Source organism: Bombus affinis, chromosome 9 (assembly GCF_024516045.1).
Source record: "Bombus affinis isolate iyBomAffi1 chromosome 9, iyBomAffi1.2, whole genome shotgun sequence".
Taxonomy (NCBI): domain Eukaryota; kingdom Metazoa; phylum Arthropoda; class Insecta; order Hymenoptera; family Apidae; genus Bombus; species Bombus affinis.
This window is the reverse complement of record NC_066352.1, coordinates 15748242-15763018: the sequence shown is the minus strand read 5'-3', so window position 1 is coordinate 15763018 and position 14777 is coordinate 15748242. Positions and strand designations below refer to the sequence as shown.

The window sequence follows — 14777 nt, the reverse complement described above, 5'->3', positions numbered from 1 at the left end:
GAGGGACGACTGGCGGGGCTGAGCCCCACCTCGACGGCCGAGAAACGTATGCGTTGGGGGTGGCTGAAATGCCGGAAGAAAGGAAGGAGCAAGGAAAACCGGAGTAGGGTAACTTGGACCAATAATAATCCGCTCGCGTTATGATAACATCATATCATAGCTTGGTTCATATCGTGCCATTTTATGATTGGACCTTGGCAATATCCAATGAGCTCGCGTAACCAGTTTCGTTCATATTCGTATGCGCTGCCTTCTACTTCCACTTGGAAACTTACCCTCTTCAACCTGACTTCTCTGAAATCTTATTGGTAGAAGGAACTTTTCATCCGTTATACCTATAAAGTAAAGTAAATAATTATCAATTATAAAGTAACGGAAATATTGAAATGAAAAATTTCAAACTAAAAATTTTAAAAATTTCATAATATTCGAATTAACAACAAAATAAACTGTTCTCCATTACAGACTTTGTAACCAAGTATATAAACTATACGATATTACCTCTAATTAACACTAATGGCCCGTATTTTTTATTCGTCTATGATTTAGCTATTAAAACAAAACTGGAAACTAACAAAGTAAGAAAGGTAAGGGAGGGGGAGGGAGGGAATGATAAGTAATGATCGGGATGATAAGAAAATAAGTCTTCGTAAAAAGATTTATGACTCAGATTTTGAAAAATACCTAATAACGTTTTGATAGATTTGAAAACATCGAAACAGAAAAACAAAATGGACAACGTAGGAATTAAAAAAAGTAACGCTAGCCAGTATCTATGGATTTGCTTCCCCATCTACTACCCTTCGACTTAAAGTTAACAGCCCCTGATGTTTAGGTATTTGAATCGATCTTATGTTACAACCCTGTCACGCGATTCCACCACGTAGTTAAATAAAATGTTTCCCAGAAGAACTGTTGCACTATTTGTTTTCTAGTTTGTTTTCTCAACAAATTATAATAATTCGCATATCGTAGTTTAACTAAGAATGCTTATACTAATTATCTATTATTTGATACGCACAACATTTATCATATCAGAATGGTATGCTTTTGCGAGATATTTTCAATGGTTCTGTTGAATTACTTGTTGAATCATTCTTCCGATTACTGGCAAATACAGGTGGAGAATTATTACAATTTATCGTTCATTGTTGCTTTCTAAGAAATTATTTATTGCTCGTTGCAATTTGACGACGCGCGACGCCACGCTTGTCCAATCAACTCCGATACAGAATATGTGCCGTACAAGGTATAAAGCGTTACAGCCTCCCTCTTCCTGGGGAATTCACGTTAAAAATAGTTTTTATCGATATCGTTTGAGTTTCTGAAAGTAGGTGCTACGTGACTTTGTAGATAGTACGTACTACGTAGTGTGTACAGGTACTAGCTTATTTGCTATGTGACGTCCCGACATTTTGTTCTTACACAATTAGACGGAGTCACATATTTTACTGACGGTAAGCGATACAAGTTCAGCAGGTCTTTAAAAGGACTGAATTATCTGTAAAATTACGTTATAAAGTACATATGAAAAAGTATATTCATATATATAGTTTGTTTAGGAATTCAATGTTTAAGATTAAAACCCGCACGAAAATTCTGTCGACATTTCAACTACGTGTTGTCCGAATAAATATCCTGCAGAATAGTTTCAAACGATAGACGTCGATTCGAAGCTCTTGCTAGAGTCGCGAATATTTTCGGCGCGAAACCGAAAACCATACACACGACCCTCTCGTTTCCACTCTTTACCCCTGTCCTATCAAATGCTCTGTTCAGGGAACGTGGAACGCACCCCTGCAACAATTCAAGCCCGGCCAAAGACACCCCCGGATGCATGTATTCTAGACCGGGACCGAACGACGAGATGGAGGGGGTTGGTGGCGTTCTCCTTTTCCCATCGATATTTCTTCCCCCCTACGATAAAATTCAACCTTTCAGCCGGCCAGTGTTTTACGGCCAATAGGAGGCAGGCAAGAGAATCGCAATACACGTAGCTATGGCGTTTTATTGCCGCTGGAAATGGCCCCGTATATAGCTTTCCGAGTATGCTATCGGAGGTTATTGATCCCCGCGTCCGTCAAGGAGTCCCCTGGTCTTCTAGCCGCACTGCCATGCCATCCCCCTTTCATTTCCTCCTATTCGTCCAACCCCCCCCCTCCTCCCAAACCTCTTGAAGAAACTACACCGCGATCATCTCGTCCCGACATGACGGCCTGCATTTTTCACGAGTAGCAAGATTCTGTACGGTCCGACTGTTTCGTCTGTCTCGTCTGTACAGCAGCGTGTACTGTAGCGTACGGAATGCAGGCGGACAAAGCTTGGACACGCGGGCGATGATCGGTTCGGAAAGCGTTTCGTTGCGACGGGCTGCTTGTCTCGAGAGGTTGTTAGGAAACCAGTGGACAGAAGGATACGATGAGGCGAGTGCGCGCGTGCGCCTGAATGCTAACCCTGCAGCCTTCTTGTCTCGTTCGCGGGTAAAAATTCAATATTAATAACGAGGCGGGCTGAGGGAACGTCCGCAATGCGCCATGGCCATAAAACTCGGTTCGCGTTTTCAGTGTTGGCTAAGTCATAAGCCTGGCCAATGGCTGAGTCGCGGGGGGTGAACGCGATATGATGGATTTATGGATCTAATAAAAAGCACACGCGGGATTGGCCCTCGCGGAATATGACGGGCGGGGCTGCCGACACCCCGTTCAACGCAGCCACAACCGAGTCACCCCCTCGTCCGGTTTCCTACCCCTTGCTGCGACCACGAGAAGGGGAAATGGTCCCGAGTGGGGATGCAATCCTGATGTATTTCGCCTTCTCCACCCTTCTTGCCTTGCTTCCTTCGCTTGCCACCACCCCCATCCTTCGCTTGGGAACAGGTGAGACTCGAGACGAGGGGGTGAAATCGTGCTTTGCTGTGGCAAATGGACTCGACGCGACTCGACGGCTTGGGCCAGTTTTCGATACCGTTCCACGACTGTCCACCGACGTTCTGCCCTTTTGGTAGCAGGAATGGCACGAGGGGGAGGCGGCGGCGGCGTCGGTGGCCTTCTCAAGGAACTGTCCGACGAAATTTTCACTCCTAATCTTTTCTCACTGGTTAAAGATCATCTTTTTAAATTATTTAAATGTAGGAAATATATAAATATCGAACTATTTAAATACCTCTCTACTTAATATACCACTTATTAATATTCTTATTCGTCTTTCGAACATTCTCCTTAAAGTGCAAGTAATTTTTGATTAATAAAATGGTGGAATAATAGATCAAAAAAATTGCCGGCATTGAGGATTTTGATAATTTTATTCAAATTATTACTCTAAATAGGTACAATAAAGTGTGTATGTGTGTATATATATATATATATAATATATAATATATAATATAATTATAATATGTGTGTGTGTGTATAATAAATAATTTGATTAGTTTGCATTATTTTTGAAAATATTGTTGAAAATATTATTTCCTTTGAAAATAAATTGTTAAAGAAGTACGGAAACACGTTGGTAGTTATTCAGGACGCGTTCCTTTCATTTAGATCGTAATCACCGGCGAGAATTAACGATCTCTCGGTGCGCTTATACGTAAAAGGGCAATATCCCCTTTGTAGCGCTTCTCTCCCTTTTTATTTCGTTTCGCGCGAAGCTTGGCAGGAACGAGACCCGTTGCTGTACCCTAAACTTTCTCCTTCTTCGTCGAATTTGATTGTTGCTGGGAGCTGATGGCCACTCCATATCGATTTTTCCCTCTTGCTCGGTGCCTCGTCCGCTTATTTTCTATCACTCTTCGCTTTTCCCCCCTCGTTCTTTCCTGCTTCTCTCCGGATTTTTTCGCGGTGACGATGTTTGTATTGGATGTTTTGTTAAGTTGAAAAGCGTTCGCTTGGAAAGTGGATACAGAAAGTAACTCGAACATTTCAACAAATTCATTTTATTTCTCGCTACTTAGTCCTTCTTCTTGATGTTAATAAATATTTATGAATATCTCAGGTATTATTGATGTTGTATCTTCGAAGATATTCAAATGGACGAGTTGATGTATGAGCGTTGAAGTTTAACAATACACTTGCAAATATATTGTCCTAAATAATAAATATATGATAAAAATTGTCATATCTTGTATGCTAAGACAACACACAAGTGTGTGCTTATTTTTAATACTTTTCTGGAATTATTTCTATAAAAATTCATCTTAATCTCTTGGTCGTGTTGAAATTAATGAGTACGTTGAAGCGACCCAATTGTCGTCAATATTAGGCATACTTTGAAAGCTTTTCTCGTTTTTCTTCCTTACACTTTCTCCACACAGACAGACAGCGCGCGTATGTATATATAGGAGCTTGATTTATGAAATTACTAAAAGAAGAAAAATTATGTAAAATAAAAGGAAAGGTGGAAAAGGAGAAATAAGGAAACAAAGGCGTGCGCGTAGACTGATCTCATTCGGCGCCTCAGCCAGTGAAATCTTGAAGCAAAAATCCGGCCGATTAAAATCCCCAGAAAGAACTTCCCCTTATCTACAAGGACGGGAAGCTTCGAGCAAACTTGGCCTGCCCTTTGTCCCGGTTTGAAGGTGGAATTGTGAGTTACTCGAGCGTGGATATAGAAAGATAGACAAACGATGCCGGCTCGTCCGGCGATGAGGGTAGCTCAACTACCCGGGGATGTTTCACGAAGATGGGGTGGAACTTGCACAGATAAATAATATGTCCGTGCCATTCAGCCGGGGGGTAATTAATTCGTATAATATGCCGCAGTTAAGTCGGTCATCTGTCTGCCCCTCTCGTAGGGAGAATCTCACCCCTTACCTCTGCAACCACCCTTCACTTGGTCGCTCAAAGGTTGAACGATATACGCGCTTCGCCTGATCCTGGTCGTAACAACCTGCAACAACAATTCCATTCTGGTTATTCTGGGAGTTTGGCTAGAAAAGGAAATTAACTGAACGAAGCTTAGAAATTTTCTTTTTTCATGAGAACATTGTTGACGATTGGAAGTGGTTTTACCGAGGATCTTTCAAGTCTCGTAAATGTGATTTATCATATTGTTTATTTATCATGGATAGGTATTTAACGGCAATGGGCATTTAACGACGTTAGTGACGTTCCTTAAGACAAGACATCTGTGCGAGTATTGCGATAACATATTGCACAAATATTAAAAATATCGGATAATTAAGTATGACAGGTATAAGAGATGAACTAATTACAGGCAATAATTACGATGGCTTCTTTCATTTATCCTACTCATGATCGGTATCGCGATAAATGAATCACCGATTAATTATTAATTTGCGTTCCAAGTTGATAGAAGTTGCAACTTATCAAGGACGAAACGCGTTAACAAAATGTCCGGTTCAGGCCAGAAAAGGGGAGGACTCGGAAGAATCAAAAGAATCCCCATCGAGGCGAGGAGAGAGCCGTGAGTCGCCTGAAACTCCCTCCGAACTCGTCGTATCTCGCTTATTTATCAAGCAGGTCCTCCACGACAACGGGCGGGATAAATCTTTAAAAACGGCCCGCGTTCACCGGGGCCGCTGGCGAGCATAACTCACCCCTATCTGAAAATACATAGGTAACTCTCCGGTTTACAAGTAAACTGTTTACAGCGTGTTCCTCGGTCCGCGGGCCAGCCATCTTCTCCTCTCTCTTTCTCTTTTCTCTCGTACTCGCGGATTGCTGAGCATAGGGCAAACTCCACGTGGCGCTCGCTAGAGAGGGTAACAGGGTGTGCGAGCCGTTTCAGGCCGCCTTATCTAAACGCGTTGAGTTTTCGTCGAGGTGAGAGTCGGAGTTGGGGTCCCGGCATTGCTTAGCCGTTTATTCTTCATAGCCTCTCGAGCTGGCTGGCTGCTTGAACTACCGGAAGCAAGGGCGAGATCAAGATATAACTTTGCCAGATCGGAGCAACAGACTCTCCAATCTTGTCCATATTCACGGTTTGCCTGAATTTACCTAGATTAAACATGGCGAATTCAGTGTTTCACAATTGTTTATGGGAATTGAGGATGAAGCATACTTTTATTATAGGCGAGCGTTGAGTCTTTCGTGTTCTTTGATTGGTTTTTCACATAAGCGTATTTTCCTATCGTTAAAATCTAAATGCTATCACATGTTTGTGGTAAATACGAGAGGCGTGATGTTTCATTTCAATTGTATGTGTTAAAATCCGTTGAAGCGTCAATAGTCTTCTTATTTGTCAAAATAATAGTTTAACAATGCAAGTGACGAAAAAATTTAGCAACAGCGGCAATGTTAAAACGATCGACAGAGAATCAGAGAAACCAAATAATCTGTTATTATATGAGATAGAATAAGATTAAAGGCGCACATATCAGCTTCGGAAAGTGAAAGTGAAGTTGGCAAAACTTTGGCAAACTCGATAAAAATAATGATTTTTTTAGCTGATTCGTTAATCGATCAATGTAAGGATTATCGATTCTATATAAGGTTGGAAATTTGTTGTTTTTATTCTCAATCGAATAAAACGTTCCAATTATTTCAAGCTTGATAAATAAATTACAACGCGGTTTGTATTCTCTCTGCAGAAACCCTTCGCTTCAGTCAATCCGATCGACAAAATAATGCAAGAAAAATTCGATTGAAACCTACTGATTATTAGAATGCCTAATTTATATCGTGTGCAGTGTACAAAATTTATTCGTGCGACTTTCGCACAACTATAACGATAAATCACGATTAAGTAGTTAAATATCATCAAATTGAATTTAAATTTCACACAATTTGTTGTTTAATGGTCGTTCGGGTTCCACGCTTGTGCAGCTACTTTAAAATGTAATGTTTGCCGTATCACGAATTAAACAGCAAAAATTGATAATACCTGTACATAAAACAAAAATTCGAACGCCGCATTTTTTTATCGTTTGCTGTTTTATGTGTCTGGAAATATGTAGTAATTCTCGATTCTCGAATAAAGTTCGTCGATAAAATATGACGAGAGAACCTTCCGATCGATCCAATATTTTTGCATACCACGCCTGATATAAGCGCTGATACAATCTTATGAACTAGAAATCTGCGTATCCTACGTATGAATAAACATCCATAATCTAATTAAGAGTGGGTATATGTATTTACAATATCAATTGCTGGAATATGATGGCGAAATAAATGGTATCCGGATCTGATCTACGCCGGCTCGTAGTCTGGTAGGGGTTGTTTCACAGCGATGAGGGTGGTTGGGTGGTGGACGGGTGGTGGACGGGTGGTCGAGGCAGGGGTAGAGCGGAGAAGCGGCTCTTTAATGGCCGGATCTCGGAAATTGTGCGCACATATATCTGCTGGCAGATTTATGAAAGTGCTTTTCTTCTGAAGTGGGGAAAGCTGCTGCGTCGCCGCGGCTGCTGCTGTTGCTGCCCCTGGCTTTGGGGTTGCAATGGCGCTGGAGAAAGAGGAAACACTCTCCTTGTCGCTGCTGGTGTGCTGCTGCTGCTGCTGCTGCTGCTGGTGTGCTGCTGCTGCTGCTGCTGGTGGGTTCCTGGCGAAGGAGGAGGGGAAACGTACGCTTTACACCCCTCTAGATCTCGAAGCTGCGCCTTCGCTTGCTCTTGGTTCTTCCACCCCGCCAACTCACCCCCCCCCTATCGCTACCCTTCAACCACCTCAAACCCACCTCCCAGTCCCAAAGACCTCTCTGACTCTTTCTTTCTCCTCCTCCATCGGCCCGAACAGCTTACGTTTCTCTCCTTCTCGCCTCCGTTCCCGTCTGTTTCCCTTCTCTGCCTCTGTCTCACATCGGTGTAATTTTCCAGTGGGAGATTTATGCGACATTAAGGTGTGCGTTGTATACCTTACCGCCGCGCCGCCTTCCGCCGCGCTGATTTATCGAAATATTTGCCGAACGATACTGCCGTGCCGTTATTCTCACAGAGGGGGGGGAGGGGGAGGGGGCGCAGCCGGGTGTGTTTTACTCTTCGGCTTATTCGCTTGGAAACCATCCCACCTCCTCCACCAGAAACTTATGGCTCATGATTCTATTCCTGATTTTCGAGACTCGTAATTTTCTGATCACTCGGATCTTGGAATTTATGAGAGTATTTTTATTCGTGTATATCGCACAGAGTGTATAGATAAACGGAGATTTTGAGAACGTACGATTATAGATGTCTAGGCGTTTACTTATAGGGGAAATTTAGGAGTGCGAAAACGCGTAGAATGGAAGTAGTGTGTAAGAATGTGTAAGAATGTGTAAAAACGAGAAATAAATACAAAATATTCAAAGTATGTGTACTTGATGCTCCTTGTAACATTTATTTATACATTTATGAGCAAAGAATTACTCATTTCGCCATTTTCGTTCTTCTTCTGTGAAATTGCGGAATCGTACGAAACAGCGTGGCAAATATAATCGCTACAATTTGCCCCGCCATTCGTCCTCCGTTCACTTTCTCTTCCACAACACGCTCGATTCCGCTGGAGAACAGCCGGCGTGGATGAAAATCCGAATGAAAATAAAAATGGGAATCGCAGTTTGATTTCCACTATGGCCATCATCCCCTTCATGCCTCTCGGCAGTTTTCCGTTATACGGGGGAAGGTTGCTCGTTTGAATGCATCACGATCCTGAATCGGTGTAAGTATAAAACAAAGCCTAGAGCCTGGAGTTCCAACCCCTCTCAGGCCTGTTTCCAGGCATGTGCGCGCTTTAGGGTCGCTCCTTCGCTCGATTTCCCGATGCTGCGTATAAATTGATACGCCAACGTGGCGCGCGGTGGGATTCGCGTAAACCGCGCTTCCCTTTTTAAACGGCCGATACTCCGCGGGGGTTGCTGCGTAATTTCCTCCCATTAAAGGCCGGTTTCTTTGTCGACTCCGGCCAAAGTGTGCTTTTCGAGGTGAAAAACGATGTCGGCTTAAATTTTATAGCTTATTACATTTACATCTTACTGTTAGGATATTTTGGCGAACGTACAACCTTTGCGAATGAAAATATTCTTGCACGGAGGATGCATTGAAATTTACGATTATTTTAAGAGAAAGAATCTTCACTAGTGAATATATGTTTATCGAAGGTATAATGTGGTAAACTGAAATTTTAATGAACAAGCTTTTGAAGCGAATATGCCCGATGATGGAAAGTGGTGCGCAAGTGGTACAAATTTGTAATCGTTCTTGAAAGAGGTATTAATCCTTTAAAGGTCAAGGTTTTTAAATGACGAATCACTTTGTACCTCGTAGCCGATTAAACCACGTAATCATTTCAGATTACGAATTTATTCGCACAACTTATCGTTACCTACCATTGTTCGAATTAATCACGGTGATATTTCTATTAGGCAGATAGAAGAGTATTCGTTATCCGACATGTTTGAGGCTACAGAGTTTCAGGATCGACGAAATTGTTTTAAGAAATTTGTCTAACGTAACGTAAATGTTTCATCGTGACTCAAGAATAAAAGTTTTCAGACTTTGTATTTCTAGTTCATATTTAAATAAACATTCTTCAACTAGGTATAAAAAGCTTCGTCCTTTCTTGTGCCTGCACCTAACTTCATAATTAACTTGATAGTTCAAGTAATTGTACTTCTTCGAGTCTCGAAAGCAGTTAGATTTCTGGCGTTAAGAACCCAAAATTCATCGCGTTCTCACGTTAAATGAGACAGTTGTTCTAGCGATAACGAAATAAGATAGACGAAGAAAGACGATACAGCGATTCGTCGAGGCATTAGAAACCGATCGCAGATGGCGAAGATCATTCGTTGAGCGCAGAATTTACCGGAGCAGAAGTAACAGCTGGTGTGCTTGTGACAGCAGCCCTGTATCCTCCCTAACCGAGCCCCTGCAGCCTCACGTTTTCACCGCAACTCACCCCTTCTCTGGATCTTCTAGACGTTTCGCTGTACCTGACGTTTGCAATCTTGCTGAACTCTTGGAAAATTATAAGTCCAGACGATCCCGTTTTCTGCGATGGTTTACGTTCGTGGACAACTAACGAACCATCGTGCGACTTTCGTTCCTTCCGCCTGTCTTCTTCCACGAGCTTAAATAAGCTTGTCAGTGTTGTTGGTGTTTCGTTTTTTTTTTCCTCTTTTCTCTTTATTTCTTTTTTCTTTTTCTTTTTTTTTTTTTTTTTTTTTTTTCTTTGACGCAAAGGAAGGAATTTATCGAGTGCTGATATCTATTATATTTTACATTTTACATTTTACTTTTTAAAGACGAATAGGTGTAAGAGTGGTAAATGGCGTAGAAGCGGAGATTTTCAGAAGAAAGGTAGTAATCGCTCATCAGCGGAGCGACACAACTAGAAGAAGTAGATTGTGTAAGATGTTGACACGAAAAAGAGAAATGTTGAAGGTAGAAAATTATTAACCCTTATATAACGTTTTTGTTTGCATGTTTTTTATATCCCACCTAACACCTAATTTACATTTTACTTTACTTAACTGTAATTAATGAAATTTTTCGTCCTTACGTTTAAATATTATGTTATGAAAAAATGTCGAAATAAGACTGGTTCTTCTATATTACGCATCGTTGTTTAATTGTTGTTTAATATATGAGTAGCGCAACGTGGTTACGAAATCGAGTATGAATGGACCAACGGTGAAACGTTATTGGTCCGTTAGTCCATCAGATGGAACCAACCCTTAGCTCTGAAATATCATCATATCTCGCCGATGATACGCCCTCGCGGTACGCTCCACCCCGAGAGACAATAATTTAAGAGCAGCAGGGTTGGCCGCAACCGCCATTGCTCGTGAGAGAAAGGGGGAAAAATGAAGCTCTGCATTATGATGATGGGTCCATTGAAATTGTTTACTCTAACACCTTAATCAAATGACCAGTTTAAATAGATACGTAATGTAAAAATATGTATCATTATCTAACGACACGAATATTGTAATGTTCTACAAGTATTTATTAGTAAGGTATATTTCCGTATAGATAATAGTATTGTCACGTGACAGCATCACTACAATAGTATTATATTTGTTTTTGTTATTTATTGTATCGTAGGATATTGTATTAAAGAAATATATCATACGATGGTAATATCACAGTAGTAATACAAGTAATTTGTTCGTTTCGTTAAATCTCTAAGGCAATGCTTCGAGTGAGAAATGTTGGGTGTTTGCGTGTTTGCAATGATCGATATTCCGTAAAGCAGTATTAAAATTTAATAAAACGCCTGAAGATAAACGCGTCATAATTGAACGAAGAATAGAGGAAGAGCAAAATCTTGACGTCACCAAGGAGAAATCTTTGGAAGTCTTGGAGGCCGCTAGGAATGCCAACCCTCCAGTCTCATTAACATCTTGCGTTTCCATCAACCCTTTACACCCCCGTGGTCCAAGGAGGCCGTCTTCATTCGTGCCAACTTCCTTTCATATCTTCGCGCGGTGGAATACGTTTTCATATACCTATTAAAGGTACACGTATTATATCTCTTTGTAAAGTTTAATTTTAATTGTAATTATTTTATCTCTCATCTCTCGTAATAACATTCTGTCTTAATTTCTCATCGTTCTTAAATCTCTGTCTCTGTCTCTGTCTGTTTCTATCTCTCTGTATTATATAAAATTCTTGCGACTTTCAATTGCATTATATGTGTATATATGTGTGTATTCATTTCTACAATGTAATAATAATTCCGTAATATTTCCCAATTGTAAAATTTCGTATGGCAATTGACGCTTCTTTGAAGTTGAGAAGAAAATTTTCTGTCATATATATTTTTTCATCTTCAGCCCGTGAAATAAATATTTAAATTCGACACGAAGATTTGCTGAAAGGAACAAGGATTTTAATCTGTAGGTTGTCTGTCGAGAGTGTCTTTCTCGTCTTCCAGAGAACTCGAGGATTTTATAATAGATGAGGATCGTGCCTCCAATGTTCAAGGACCCATCCATCTTCAATATTCAAAGATGGCACTTCAATATTCAAACTGACGGAAGCTTGCGGATGGGGCGTAGTATGCAAAGTCGGATTATATATAATAGTTATACTAAGAAGATATTATGACGATAACTTGATATAATCGTTTACTTTATCCCGACAACATGAAAAAGTATATAAGGTTATTTAAGGTTATCGAAGATTGATAAGACGATGATTGATGATTGATAAACCGTTAAGAATTAATACGCTTTAATCTTTGTATTTTAAGACCCATTTTTTATTTAATATATTTAATATTTTTTATTTGATATAAATTAATTTGATTTTAATTAATAAAATCGCTTGTCAGTCTGGTATTTATTCTTAGGAGATATTAGCCTAGATCGTGTCTCTCTTGAAATTCACGCAAATTATGGAAATAAATTTATCAAACTTTTTAATTTATTTTATAAATTAGATAGATAGAATGGAGATCACAAGAGAATGGCTGTTGAAAGGGCGAAGAGTTCATGAAAATTCCAGGACAATTTCTAATCAGAAGCGGTAATTCCAATTGTCCTGAAGGAGCGACGTAAAACAAAAACTTGGTTTCGCGAAACGAAAGTGAGAGAGCCGGTAGTACGTCTAATGTCTAAAACCAGCAGCATAGGACGGCGAATTCCTGCCTGTAGAATTTTCTTTGACGAATTAAGCTTCGCTCCCCCGAAGGAAGAGAAAAATTCAAGATGGAGAGGGAACAATAGCGGGAAATAAATTATGCAAGATTACAAAGAAGACACGGTTCGAGGGGAACACTTTATATTATCCGGGGACACAGCGGTAGCATAATTACTACCCTCCTCGACCCTCGGTTGTTCGTCGTTTCTAACCCTGGAACGGAAGAGAAGAAAAAGCGAAGGAAACGGCCCTGTTATGAGATGCGAGCTGGTTTTCTTGCCCAGCCAGTTCTCCGTGCCATTCTTCAGTAAGATTTCCCCAACGTAAACAGTCGAGGCTGGTTCCAGCACGGTACTCGACTTGATTCCACCCTGCCACCCTTCCAAACGAGCGAGCGCACTCCACTTTGTGTGCTCTCGGTCAACGGATACGCAAAACAGTCGAATTACGTGGACTTGTGTTCCAACACTTCAGTCCTCTTCTTTCTTCTCTTTTCTCTCTTTTTTTTTTTTTCTTTCTTCTTTCGGACGCTTTCGGGGTTTTCGAGAGCACTCTCGCAGGAACAAAATACGATTTTTCCTGGTTTTTCGATGTCGTTGAAGAAGTGGAAACACGCAATTCGCCAATGTCCGGCTAATGGTTCATTTACAGTAAACAGCAGCAATATAGTTTTCGTAAAATATTTTCATATCCAAGTGGACTTTGATATCCAAGACATTTTCCAATACTCACAGGCGCTAGTTCGTATAGAATAGAATAGACTAAAGCGAATATAGATAGGACATGTACATACTTAGCAAATACATGGAGGAGATATTTTTAGTAAGTATATCGCTAGAAACCCTACAAACCGATATTATCGTATTGGAATCGATTTAGATTTAAAGTTATATAATTATAAGGCACCGTCTATATATATATACTCAAAATATATACTCAATATATTCAAAATACTCATTTCCCTTTTCTTTCCAAGTACTCGCCGATTATTAAAAACAATTTGCGCTTACTAATCAAACCTGCCGATAATATATGTATCTGTTCCTGCCAGTACTGGTCGCGAATAATAAAGCGAAATTGAAGATACGTAGCGGTTTGCGTTTCGAAAATCCGTCTTCCATCTTGGAACGAGGCGAACCGAGGCGATCAGCGGTACTCGTGTCTGAAAAACGCCGGCCGGTTTATACAGAGCAGTAGAGCAGACAATGCACACGAGGCAGGCGACCGGTCGCTATCCGCCTATTTGATGTTAGTACAACAGCGGCGCCGTGTTTGCGTTGAGGCCCATATTGATTGCCACCCCTGTCGCCACCCCTCACCACTGCTACACCACCATACCCCCTGTACAGCACCGTTCCGCTCTCTATGCTGCATAGAGAGAGCTACTACGTTTCACGTATACGCTCGAACCGAAGCCTGGTGCAACGAGGTTTGCGAGCCAGGTATACCAGCAACTAGTTACTGCTACGTCAGCCGGCGATATTAACAGCGACAGCATCGTTGTCAGCCGCAGTGCTGCCGGCCTGGATTAACATAAAGCTAACGTTACGCTTCTCTTCTCATGCAGCCTCGAGCTGTCTCATCAACGGCCTAGTCCCACACTATCCATGCAACATCCTTTCAGCTATCTATCCTCACGATTCGTCCATCAACTTTCCGCACAAAGCCTCTTTGAAGAAGTCTTCCTCCTCGTCCTCCTACTTCCCCGTCCAGTACCACCCCCTCCCCCCCGCCCGCCGTCCGCGAACTGTGCAACGGTTTTGTGGTCCAAGTGTATCTATGTATAAGCGTAGGTGATACATCGTCAGCGAGAAGCTTGTATCGCGTGTCGTGGATTGATCGAACAGGGCGATGTTATTCGACGTTTAAACCATTGCTATCTATAGAGATACGCGTGTGTCTTGCAACGACATTGATGCGACTCTATGGACGAGGTTATTATTTTCTTTTTTTTCTTTTTTCTTTTTTTTTTTTTTTTTTTTAGTACCTATTGGTTTAATTTTTCAAACCTGTTAATCTTTGAGGGTGGAATTAGCGAATTTGCAAATGTTTGGATCTCAAGTTTGTTCCTAGTTTAATTACCAACGTAATTATAGACGTTATACATTATTAACCTAATTGTACCTAAGGTTTAACTAATGATTTAAAACTGTAAGCACGATCCGATATGGTCTTAAAATACGGTCTATGATTGACACCGATTGCATATGATATATCACATATGCAATTTTTTTGAATTTGCAATTTTTTCGAACAAAGGAAA

The 14777-nt window shown here is 40.9% G+C and overlaps 1 long non-coding RNA gene across 1 annotated transcript in view; it reads right to left on the bottom strand.

Annotated features, from left to right (window-relative positions):
- Positions 1–3883: 3883 nt before the first annotated feature.
- The window catches only part of LOC126919991 (uncharacterized), a 72429-nt gene continuing 61535 nt past the window's right edge, over positions 3884–14777 (bottom strand). Inside the window, exon 3 of the long non-coding RNA XR_007711859.1 lies at positions 3884–4884. This is a non-coding gene — a long non-coding RNA (uncharacterized LOC126919991). The remainder of the gene's footprint in view (positions 4885–14777) is intronic.